Genomic DNA, 13159 nt, shown 5'->3' with positions numbered 1-13159 from the left:
GGTACCAGCCTCCGCTGTTCTCATCTCAGTTCGCCGAGTCCAGCGTCCCCTCCGCTCAGGCTTTTGTCCAACGTTGCGAGCGCACCTGGAAGAGGGTCAGGTCTGCACTTTGCCGTTATAGGGCGCAGACTGTGAGGGCTGCTAATAAGCGTAGAACTAAGAGTCCTAGATATTGTCGCGGTCAGAGAGTTTGGCTCTCCACTCAGAACCTTCCCCTTAAGACCACTTCTCGCAAGTTGACCCCGCGGTTCATTGGTCCGTTCCGTATTTCTCAGGTCATTAATCCTGTCGCAGTTCGACTTCTTCTTCCGCGATACCTTCGTCGCGTCCACCCGGTCTTCCATGTCTCCTGTATCAAGCCCGTTCTTCGCGCCCCCGCTCGTCCCCCCCCCCCCCCCATCCTTGTCGAGGGCGCACCCATCTACAGGGTCCGTAGGATTTTGGACATGCGTCCTCGGGGCCGTGGTCATCAGTACCTAGTAGATTGGGAGGGGTACGGTCCTGAGGAGAGGAGTTGGGTTCCCTCTCGGGACGTGCTGGACCGTGCGCTGATCGATGATTTCCTCCGTTGCCGCCAGGTTTCCTCCTCGAGTGCGCCAGGAGGCGCTCGGTGAGTGGGGGGGTACTATCATGTACTGTCATGTTGTGTCTTGTTTCTGTCCTTTCCCTTCACCCTGTCTCCCTCTGCTGGTCGTTGTTAGGTTACCTTTTCTTCCCCTCTTTTCCCCAGCTGTGCCTTGTCTCCTCCTAACTACCTCGTCACCCCTTTTCCCACCTGTTCCCTTTTTCCCTCTGATTAGGTCTCTATATCTCTCTCTGTTCCTGCTTCTGTCTTTGTCGGATTCTTGTTTGTGTTGTTCATGCCTGAACCAGACTATCGTCATGTTTGCTGCAACCTTGTCCTGTCCTGTCGGAACCTGACGGTCCATCTGAGCCTACGTTTTGTTTTGTTATTAAAGAAGCTCTGTTTACGTTAATTCGCTTTTAGGTCCTCATTCACGCACCGTAACAGTTACAGTAAGACTACAGTATCACAGCCAGGTCCAACAGGTCCAGTAGTCCTACAGTATCACAGCCAGGTCCAACAGGTGCAGTAGTCCTACAGTATGACAGCCAGGTCCAACAGGTGCAGTAGTCCTACAGTATCACAGCCAGGTCCAACAGGTCCAGTAGTCCTACAGTATCACAGCCAGGTCCAACAGGTGCAGTAGTCCTACAGTATCACAGCCAGGTCCAACAGGTCCAGTAGTCCTACAGTATGACAGCCAGGTCCAACAGGTGCAGTGGTCCTACAGTATCACAGCCAGGTCCAACAGGTGCAGTAGTCCTACAGTATCACAGCCAGGTCCAACAGGTGCAGTAGTCCTACAGTATCACAGCCAGGTCCAACAGGTGCAGTAGTTCTACAGTATCACAGCCAGGTCCAACAGGTGCAGTAGTCCTACAGTATCACAGACAGGTCCTACTGCACCTGTTTTAGACCAGGGGCCATAGGGCAATCCTACTGCACCTGTTTTAGACCAGGGGCCATAGGGCAATAAATATAGTTTAGTTTTATTCCCCACAGAACAACACTGTTATTCCCCACAGAACACTGCTGTTATTCCCCACAGAAACACTACTGTTATTCCCCACAGAACACTACTGTTATTCCCCACAGAACAACACTGTTATTCCCCACAGAACACTACTGTTATTCCCCACAGAACACTACTGTTATTCCCCACAGAACACTACTGTTATTCCCCACAGAACAACACTGTTATTCCCCACAGAACACTACTGTCATTCCCCACAGAACACTACTGTTATTCCCCACAGAACACTACTGTTATTCCCCACAGAACACTACTGTTATTCCCCACAGAACACTACTGTTATTCCCCACAGACCACTACTGTTATTCCCCACAGAACACTGCTGTTATTCCCCACAGAAACACTACTGTTATTCCCCACAGAACACTACTGTTATTCCCCACAGAACAACACTGTTATTCCCCACAGAACAACACTGTTATTCCCCACAGAACACTACTGTTATTCCCCACAGAACACTACTGTTATTCCCCACAGAACACTACTGTTATTCCCCACAGAACACTACTGTTATTCCCCACAGAACACTACTGTTATTCCCCACAGAACACTACTGTTATTCCCCACAGAACACTACTGTTATTCCCCACAGAACACTACTGTTATTCCCCACAGAACACTACTGTTATTCCCCACAGAACACTACTGTTATTCCCCACAGAACAATATTGTTATTCCCCACAGAACACTACTGTTATTCCCCACAGAACACTACTGTCATTCCCCACAGAACACTACTGTTATTCCCCACAGAACATTACTGTTATTCCCCACAGAACACTACTGTTATTCCCCACAGAACACTACTGTTATTCCCCACAGAACACTACTGTTATTCCCCACAGAACAATATTGTTATTCCCCACAGAACTCTACTGTTATTCCCCACAGAACAATATTGTTATTCCCCACAGAACAATATTGTTATTCCCCACAGAACACTACTGTTATTCCCCACAGAACAATATTGTTATTCCCCACAGAACTCTACTGTTATTCCCCACAGAACAATATTGTTATTCCCCACAGAACAATATTGTTATTCCCCACAGAACACTACTGTTATTCCCCACAGAACACTACTGTTATTCCCCACAGAACACTACTGTTATTCCCCACAGAACACTACTGTTATTCCCCACAGAACACTACTGTCATGCCCCACAGAACATTACTGTTATTCCCCACAGAACACTACTGTTATTCCCCACAGAACACTACTGTTATTCCCCACAGAACACTACTGTTATTCCCCACAGAACACTACTGTTATTCCCCACAGAACACTACTGTCATGCCCCACAGAACATTACTGTTATTCCCCACAGAACACTACTGTTATTCCCCACAGAACACTACTGTTATTCCCCACAGAACACTACTGTTATTCCCCACAGAACACTACTGTTATTCCCCACAGAACACTGCTGTTATTCCCCACAGAACTCTACTGTTACTCCCCACAGAACACTACTGTTATTCCCCACAGAACTCTACTGTTATTCCCCACAGAACACTACTGTTATTCCCCACAGAACACTACTGTTATTCCCCACAGAACACTACTGTTATTCCCCACAGAACACTACTGTTATTCCCCACAGAACACTACTGTTATTCCCCACAGAACACTACTGTTATTCCCCACAGAACACTGCTGTTATTCCCCACAGAACTCTACTGTTACTCCCCACAGAACACTACTGTTATTCCCCACAGAACTCTACTGTTATTCCCCACAGAACACTACTGTTATTCCCCACAGAACACTACTGTTATTCCCCACAGAACACTACTGTTATTCCCCACAGAACACTACTGTTATTCCCCACAGAACAATACTCTTATTCCCCACACGTGTTTTACTATTCCACTTCTTCACAGCTATGCCCGTGTAAATCACATGGTAATAATCTGATATCCCTACTAGTGTGTTTTGACAACGAAAGATATGAGGTTATGTATTTTTTTTGCAGCCATTCATGGACTGTTTTGAATAAAGTCATACGAATAAGCATTGGATATGAAACAAATACGAGAAACAAATATAATTTATTGACATTCTATTATTGTGCATATATATATATATATATATATATACCTATATACATATGTTAGGAAGAGATGGTGGGTGGGGGACTCACAACTCATAAACACATCATCTTTATAATAATTTATTGACATTTTATTATTGTGCATATATATATATACATATATACATATGTTAGGAAGAGATGGTAGGGGGGGGGGGACTTACAACTCGTAAACACATCATCTTTTCCCTCTGTAAAGGTAAGATGACGTCGTGGATCTTCAACCGGTCGGCATAAAACCACCCGAATATTGACATTCATTTGGATTGTTCTAGAAAGTTGGGTGATTTTGAGAAATGAATCGTTATGACAAGAACATTTTTCCAAACACCCAGAACAGACACAGATCAAGGGATGTCCATCTCTCCCGTAGAGTTTCTTCCAGACCTATTGTTAAAGAGATAGTTCACCAAAAATTACTACAATGTTTTGCGTCCTTACCTTGAAAGCAGTCTAAGGACAAGCAGACTGCAATCTATGATTAATAGAACATCCTTCCTGTGCAGAGCCTTGGTGTGGTGGTAAAACTCCCTGGCACGTTGTCACATACAACTTTCCACCTGAGAACATGGATCAGTCCCTGCATCCCAACCTTCTCACCGTTTCTAGCATTTGCCGGTCTCCCGATCTCATTTCCTTACTGTCTGAATAAACCACCAATTTGTCCCCCCCCGCCCAAAAAAAATATATATTATCACACTTTCCATTTCATTCCCCATAAATCTCAAAGCAAAAAAAGTAGTCTAATTTGTTGTGTTCATTTCATGTTTACCTAATTTTCCACCCTGGTCATAGACATGTCTATGTATTGTATTGTAGGGCTAGAGGTATTGTATTGTAGGGCTAGAGGTATTGTATTGTATGGCTAGAGGTATTGTATTGTAGGGCTAGAGGCATTGTATTGTATTGTAGGGCTAGAGGTATTGTATTGTATTGTAGGGCTAGAGGTATTGTATTGTATGGCTAAAAGTATTGTATTGTAGGGCTAGAGGTATTGTATTGTATTGTAGGGCTAGAGGTATTGTATTGTAGGGCTAGAGGTATTGTATTGTAGGGCTAGAGGTATTGTATTGTAGGGCTAGAGGTATTGTATTGTAGGGCTAGAGGTATTGTATTGTATTGTAGGGCTAGAGGTATTGTATTGTATGGCTAGAAGTATTGTATTGTAGGGCTAGAGGTATTGTATTGTAGGGCTAGAGGTATTGTATTGTAGTGCTAGAGGTATTGTATTGTATGGCTAGAGGTATTGTATTGTATTGTAGGGCTAGAGGTATTGTATTGTAGGGCTAGAGGCATTGTATTGTATTGTAGGGCTAGAGGTATTGTATTGTATTGTAGGGCTAGAAGTATTGTATTGTATGGCTAGAAGTATTGTATTGTATGGCTAGAGGTATTGTATTGTAGGGCTAGAGGTATTGTATTGTAGGGCTAGAGGTATTGTATTGTATGGCTAGAGGTATTGTATTGTATTGTAGGGCTAGAGGTATTGTATTCTATTGTAGGGCTGAAGGTATTGTATTGTATGGCTAGAAGTATTGTATTGTAGGGCTAGAGGTATTGTAATGTAGGGCTAGAGATATTGTATTGTAGGGCTAGAGGTATTGTATTGTATGGCTAGAGGTATTGTATTGTATTGTAGGGCTAGAGGTATTGTATTGTAGGGCTAGAGGCATTGTATTGTATTGTAGGGCTAGAGGTATTGTATTGTATGGCTAGAGGTATTGTATTGTAGGGCTAGAGGTATTGTATTGTAGGGCTAGAGGTATTGTATTGTAGGGCTAGAGGTATTGTATGGCTAGAGGTATTGTATTGTATTGTAGGGCTAGAGGTATTGTATTGTAGGGCTAGAGGTATTGTATTGTAGGGCTAGAGGTATTGTATTGTAGGGCTAGAGGTATTGTATTGTATTGTAGGGCTAGAGGTATTGTATTGTATTGTAGGGCTAGAGGTATTGTATTGTATTGTAGGGCTAGAGGTATTGTATTGTATGGCTAGAGGTATTGTATTGTAGGGCTAGAGGTATTGCATTGTAGGGCTGAAGGTATTGTATTGTAGGGCTAGAGGTATTGTATTGTAGGGCTAAAGGTATTGTATTGTAGGGCTAGAGGTATTGTATTGTAGGGCTGAAGGTATTGTATTGTAGGGCTAGAGGTATTGTATTGTATTGTAGGGCTGGAGGTATTGTATTGTAGGGCTAAAGGTATTGTATTGTAGGGCTAGAGGTATTGTATTGTAGGGCTAAAGGTATTGTACTGTATTGTAGGGCTAGATGTATTGTATTATATTGTAGGGCTAAAGTTATTGTATTGTAGGGCTAAAGGTATTGTATTGTAGGGCTAGAGGTATTGTATTGTATTATATAGAGGTATTGTATTGTAGGGCTAAAAGTACTGTATTGTAGGGCTTAAGGTATTGTATTGTAGGGCTAGAGGTATTGTATTATATAGTGGTATTGTATTGTAGGGCTGAAGGTATTGTATTGTATGGCTAGAGGTATTGTATTGTATTGTAGGGCTAGAGGTATTGTATTGTAGGGCTAGAGGTATTGTATTGTAGGGCTAGAGGTATTGTATTCTATTATAGGGCTAGAGGTATTGTATTGTAGGGCTAGAGGTATTGTATTCTATTATAGGGCTAGAGGTATTGTATTGTATTGTAGGGCTTAAGGTATTGTATTGTAGGGCTAGAGGTATTGTATTGTATTGTAGGGCTTAAGGTATTGTATTGTAGGGCTAGAGGTATTGTATTGTATTGTAGGGCTAGAGGTATTGTATTGTAGGGCTAAAGGTATTGTATTGTGGGGCTAGAGGTATAGTATTGTAGGGCTAGAGGTATTGTATTGTAGGGCTAGAGGTATTGTATTGTAGGGCTGAAGGTATTGTATTGTAGGGCTAGAGGTATTGTATTGTATTGTAGGGCTGGAGGTATTGTATTGTAGGGCTAAAGGTATTGTATTGTAGGGCTAGAGGTATTGTATTGTAGGGCTAAAGGTATTGTACTGTATTGTAGGGCTAGATGTATTGTATTATATTGTAGGGCTAAAGTTATTGTATTGTAGGGCTAAAGGTATTGTATTGTAGGGCTAGAGGTATTGTATTGTATTATATAGAGGTATTGTATTGTAGGGCTAAAAGTACTGTATTGTAGGGCTTAAGGTATTGTATTGTAGGGCTAGAGGTATTGTATTATATAGTGGTATTGTATTGTAGGGCTGAAGGTATTGTATTGTATGGCTAGAGGTATTGTATTGTATTGTAGGGCTAGAGGTATTGTATTGTAGGGCTAGAGGTATTGTATTGTAGGGCTAGAGGTATTGTATTCTATTATAGGGCTAGAGGTATTGTATTGTAGGGCTAGAGGTATTGTATTCTATTATAGGGCTAGAGGTATTGTATTGTATTGTAGGGCTTAAGGTATTGTATTGTAGGGCTAGAGGTATTGTATTGTATTGTAGGGCTTAAGGTATTGTATTGTAGGGCTAGAGGTATTGTATTGTATTGTAGGGCTAGAGGTATTGTATTGTAGGGCTAAAGGTATTGTATTGTGGGGCTAGAGGTATAGTATTGCAGGGCTAGAGGTATTGTATTGTAGGGCTAGAGGTATTGTATTGTAGGGCTGAAGGTATTGTATTGTAGGGCTAAAGGTATTGTATTGTATTATATAGAGGTATTGTATTGTAGGGCTAGAGGTATTGTATTGTAGGGCTAGAGGTATTGTATTGTAGGGCTAGAGGTATTGTATTGTAGGGCTAGAGGTATTGTATTGTAGGGCTAGAGGTATTGTATTGTAGGGCTGAAGGTATTGTATTGTGGGGCTAGAGGTATTGTATTGTATGGCTAGAGGTATTGTATTGTAGGGCTAGAGGTATTGCATTGTAGGGCTGAAGGTATTGTATTGTAGGGCTAAAGGTATTGTATTGTATGGCTAGAGGTATTGTATTGTAGGGCTAGAGGTATTGCATTGTAGGGCTGAAGGTATTGTATTGTAGGGCTAAAGGTGTTGTATTGTAGGGCTAGAGGTATTGTATTGTAGGGCTAGAGGTATTGTATTGTAGGGCTGAAGGTATTGTATTGTAGGGCTAAAGGTATTGTATTGTATTATATAGAGGTATTGTATTGTAGGGCTAGAGGTATTGTATTGTAGGGCTAGAGGTATTGTATTGTAGGGCTAGAGGTATTGTATTGTAGGGCTAAAGGTATTGTATTGTGGGGCTAGAGGTATAGTATTGCAGGGCTAGAGGTATTGTATTGTAGGGCTAGAGGTATTGTATTGTAGGGCTGAAGGTATTGTATTGTAGGGCTAAAGGTATTGTATTGTATTATATAGAGGTATTGTATTGTAGGGCTAGAGGTATTGTATTGTAGGGCTAGAGGTATTGTATTGTAGGGCTAGAGGTATTGTATTGTAGGGCTAGAGGTATTGTATTGTAGGGCTAGAGGTATTGTATTGTAGGGCTGAAGGTATTGTATTGTGGGGCTAGAGGTATTGTATTGTATGGCTAGAGGTATTGTATTGTAGGGCTAGAGGTATTGCATTGTAGGGCTGAAGGTATTGTATTGTAGGGCTAAAGGTGTTGTATTGTAGGGCTAGAGGTATTGTATTGTAGGGCTAGAGGTATTGCATTGTAGGGCTGAAGGTATTGTATTGTATTATAAATCAAATCAAATCAAATTTCAAATTTTATTTGTCACATACACATGGTTAGCAGATGTTAATGCGAGTGTAGCGAAATGCTTGTGCTTCTAGTTCCGACAATGCAGTAATAACAAGTAATCTAACTAACAATTCCAAAACTACTGTCTTGTACACAGTGTAAGGGGATAAAGAATATGTACATAAGGATATATGAATGAGAGATGGTACAGAGCAGCATAGGCAAGATACAGTAGATGGTATCGGGTACAGTATGTACAAATGAGATGAGTATGTAAACAAAGTGGCATAGTATAGTATAAAGTGGCTAGTGATACATGTATTACATAAGGATACCGTCGATGATATAGAGTACAGTATATACGTATGCATATGAGATGAATAATGTAGGGTAAGTAACATTTATATAAGGTAGCATTGTTTAAAGTGGCTAGTGATATATTTACATCATTTCCCATCAATTCCCATTATTAAAGTGGCTGGAGTTGAGTCAGTGTCAGTGTGTTGGCAGCAGCCACTCAGTGTTAGTGGTGGCTGTTTAACAGTCTGATGGCCTTGAGATAGAAGCTGTTTTTCAGTCTCTCGGTCCCAGCTTTGATGCACCTGTACTGACCTCGCCTTCTGGATGATAGCGGGGTGAACAGGCAGTGGCTCGGGTGGTTGATGTCCTTGATGATCTTTATGGCCTTCCTGTGACATCGGGTGGTGTAGGTGTCCTGGAGGGCAGGTAGTTTGCCCCCGGTGATGCGTTGTGCAGACCTCACTACCCTCTGGAGAGCCTTACGGTTGAGGGCGGTGCAGTTGCCATACCAGGCGGTGATACAGCCCGCCAGGATGCTCTCGATTGTGCATCTGTAGAAGTTTGTGAGTGCTTTTGGTGACAAGCCGAATTTCTTCAGCCTCCTGAGGTTGAAGAGGCGCTGCTGCGCCTTCTTCACGATGCTGTCTGTGTGAGTGGACCAATTCAGTTTGTCTGTGATGTGTATGCCGAGGAACTTAAAACTTGCTACCCTCTCCACTACTGTTCCATCGATGTGGATAGGGGGGTGTTCCCTCTGCTGTTTCCTGAAGTCCACAATCATCTCCTTAGTTTTGTTGACGTTGAGTGTGAGGTTGTTTTCCTGACACCACACTCCGAGGGCCCTCACCTCCTCCCTGTAGGCCGTCTCATCGTTGTTGGTAATCAAGCCTACCACTGTTGTGTCGTCCGCAAACTTGATGATTGAGTTGGAGGCGTGCGTGGCCACGCAGTCGTGGGTGAACAGGGAGTACAGGAGAGGGCTCAGAACGCAACCTTGTGGGGCCCCAGTGTTGAGGATCAGCGGGGAGGAGATGTTGTTGCCTACCCTCACCACCTGGGGGCGGCCCGTCAGGAAGTCCAGTACCCAGTTGCACAGGGCGGGGTCGAGACCCAGGGTCTCGAGCTTGATGACGAGCTTGGAGGGTACTATGGTGTTGAATGCCGAGCTGTAGTCGATGAACAGCATTCTCACATAGGTATTCCTCTTGTCCAGATGGGTTAGGGCAGTGTGCAGTGTGGTTGAGATTGCATCGTCTGTGGACCTATTTGGGCGGTAAGCAAATTGGAGTGGGTCTAGGGTGTCAGGTAGGGTGGAGGTGATATGGTCCTTGACTAGTCTCTCAAAGCACTTCATGATGACGGATGTGAGTGCTACGGGGCGGTAGTCATTTAGCTCAGTTACCTTAGCTTTCTTGGGAACAGGAACAATGGTGGCCCTCTTGAAGCATGTGGGAACAGCAGACTGGTATAGGGATTGATTGAATATGTCCGTAAACACACCGGCCAGCTGGTCTGCGCATGCTCTGAGGGCGCGGCTGGGGATGCCATCTGGGCCTGCAGCCTTGCGAGGGTTAACACGTTTAAATGTCTTACTCACCTCGGCTGCAGTGAAGGAGAGACCGCATGTTTTCGTTGCAGGCCGTGTCAGTGGCACTGTATTGTCCTCAAAGCGGGCAAAAAAGTTATTTAGTCTGCCTGGGAGCAAGACATCCTGGTCCGTGACTGGGCTGGGTTTCTTCCTGTAGTCCGTGATTGACTGTAGACCCTGCCACATGCCTCTTGTGTCTGAGCCGTTGAATTGAGATTCTACTTTGTCTCTGTACTGGCGCTTAGCTTGTTTGATAGCCTTGCGGAGGGAATAGCTGCACTGTTTGTATTCGGTCATGTTACCAGACACCTTGCCCTGATTAAAAGCAGTGGTTCGCGCTTTCAGTTTCACACGAATGCTGCCATCAATCCACGGTTTCTGGTTAGGGAATGTTTTAATCGTTGCTATGGGAACGACATCTTCAACGCACGTTCTGATGAACTCGCACACCGAATCAGCGTATTCGTCAATGTTGTTATCTGACGCAATACGAAACATCTCCCAGTCCACGTGATGGAAGCAGTCTTGGAGTGTGGAGTCAGCTTGGTCGGACCAGCGTTGGACAGACCTCAGCGTGGGAGCCTCTTGTTTTAGTTTCTGTCTGTAGGCAGGGATCAACAAAATGGAGTCGTGGTCAGCTTTTCCGAAAGGGGGGCGGGGCAGGGCCTTATATGCGTCGCGGAAGTTAGAGTAACAATGGTCCAAGGTCTTTCCTCCCCTCCCCCTATATAGAGGTATTGTATTGTAGGGCTAAAAGTACTGTATTGTAGGGCTTAAGGTATTGTATTGTAGGGCTAAAGGTATTGTATTGTAGGGCTAGAGGTATTGTATTGTATTATATAGAGGTATTGTATTGTAGGGCTAGAGGTATTGTATTGTAGGGCTAGAGGTATTGTATTGTAGGGCTAGAGGTATTGTATTGTATTGTAGGGCTAGAGGTATTGTATTGTAGGGCTAGAGGTATTGTATTGTAGGGCTAGAGGTATTGTATTGTATTGTAGGGCTAGAGGTATTGTATTGTATTGTAGGGCTAGAGGTATTGTATTGTAGGGCTAGAGGTATTGTATTGTAGGGCTAGAGGTATTGTATTGTATTGTAGGGCTAGAGGTATTGTATTCTATTGTAGGGCTAGAGGTATTGTATTCTATTGTAGGGCTAGAGGTATTGTATTGTATTGTAGGGCTAGAGGTATTGTATTCTATTGTAGGGCTAGAGGTATTGTATTGTATTGTAGGGCTAGAGGTATTGTATTATATTGTAGGGCTAAAGGTATTGTATTGTATTGTAGGGCTAGAGGTATTGTATTGTATTGTAGGGCTAGAGGTATTGTATTGTATTGTAGGGCTAGAGGTATTGTATTGTATTGTAGGGCTAGAGGTATTGTATTGTAGGGCTAGAGGTATTGTATTGTATTGTAGGGCTAGAGGTATTGTATTGTAGGGCTGAGGGTACCACCTGTGTATCTGAAGATTGTGGGTTCACTTCCTGGAGTATACATTTAGACAATTCTTAATTTACAGTGTTGACATCCCCCTTCTCCGACACACACACACGCACGCACACACAGACAGACACACACACACACTCATTCACTTATTTCCATTTATTAAGTGTGGTACTACCGTGTGTGTCTTACTAGTGTCAGTGAGTGTGGTGGGTGGTACTACTGTGAGTGTCTTATTGGTGTCAGTGAGTGGTACTACTGTGTGTGTCTTACTAGTGTCAGTGAGTGTGGTGGGTGGTACTACCGTGTGTGTCTTACTAGTGTCAGTGAGTGTGGTGGTGGGTACTACTGTCTGTGTCTTACTAGTGTCAGTGAGTGTGGTGGTGGGTACTACTGTCTGTGTCTTACTAGTGTCAGTGAGTGTGGTGGTACTACTGTGTGTGTCTTACTGGTGTCAGTGAGTGTGGTGGGTGGTACTACTGTGTGTGTCTTACTGGTGTCAGTGAATGTGGTGGGTGGTACTACTGTATGTGTCTTACTGGTGTCAGTGAGTGTGGTGGGTGGTACTACTGTGTGTGTCTTACTGGTGTCAGTGAATGTGGTGGGTGGTACTACTGTATGTGTCTTACTGGTGTCAGTGAGTGTGGTGGGTGGTACTACTGTGTGTGTCTTACTAGTGTCAGTGAGTGTGGTGGTGGGTACTACCGTGTGTGTCTTACTAGTGTCAGTGAGTGTGGTGGTGGGTACTACCGTGTGTGTCTTACTGGTGTCAGTGAGTGGTACTACTGTGTGTGTCTTACTAGTGTCAGTGAGTGTGGTGGTACTACTGTCTGTGTCTTACTAGTGTCAGTGAGTGTGGTGGTACTACTGTCTGTGTCTTACTAGTGTCAGTGAGTGTGGTGGTACTACTGTGAGTGTCTTACTAGTGTCAGTGAGTGTGGTGGTGGGTACTACCGTGTGTGTCTTACTAGTGTCAGTGAGTGTGGTGGTGGGTACTACCGTGTGTGTCTTACTGGTGTCAGTGAGTGGTACTACTGTGTGTGTCTTACTAGTGTCAGTGAGTGTGGTGGTGGGTACTACTGTGTGTGTCTTACTAGTGTCAGTGAGTGGTACTACTGTCTGTGTCTTACTAGTGTCAGTGAGTGGTACTACTGTGTGTGTCTTACTAGTGTCAGTGAGTGGTACTACTGTGTGTGTCTTACTAGTGTCAGTGAGTGGTACTACTGTGTGTGTCTTACTAGTGTCAGTGAGTGGTACTACCGTGTGTGTCTTACTAGTGTCAGTGAGTGTGGTGGTGGGTACTACTGTGTGTGTCTTACTGGTGTCAGTGAGTGTGGTGGTACTACCGTGTGTGTCTTACTAGTGTCAGTGAGTGTGGTGGTGGGTACTACTGTGTGTGTCTTACTAGTGTCAGTGAGTGGTACTACCGTGTGTGTCTTACTAGTGTCAGTGAGTGGTACTACTGTGTGTGTCTTACTAGTG

The sequence above is a fragment of the Oncorhynchus mykiss genome, chromosome 13, assembly GCF_057628025.1.
Source record: "Oncorhynchus mykiss isolate SJ-2025 chromosome 13, ASM5762802v1, whole genome shotgun sequence".
NCBI lineage: Eukaryota > Metazoa > Chordata > Actinopteri > Salmoniformes > Salmonidae > Oncorhynchus > Oncorhynchus mykiss.
The sequence above is the reverse complement of the archived record's forward strand: the minus strand, read 5'-3'. Positions refer to the sequence as shown.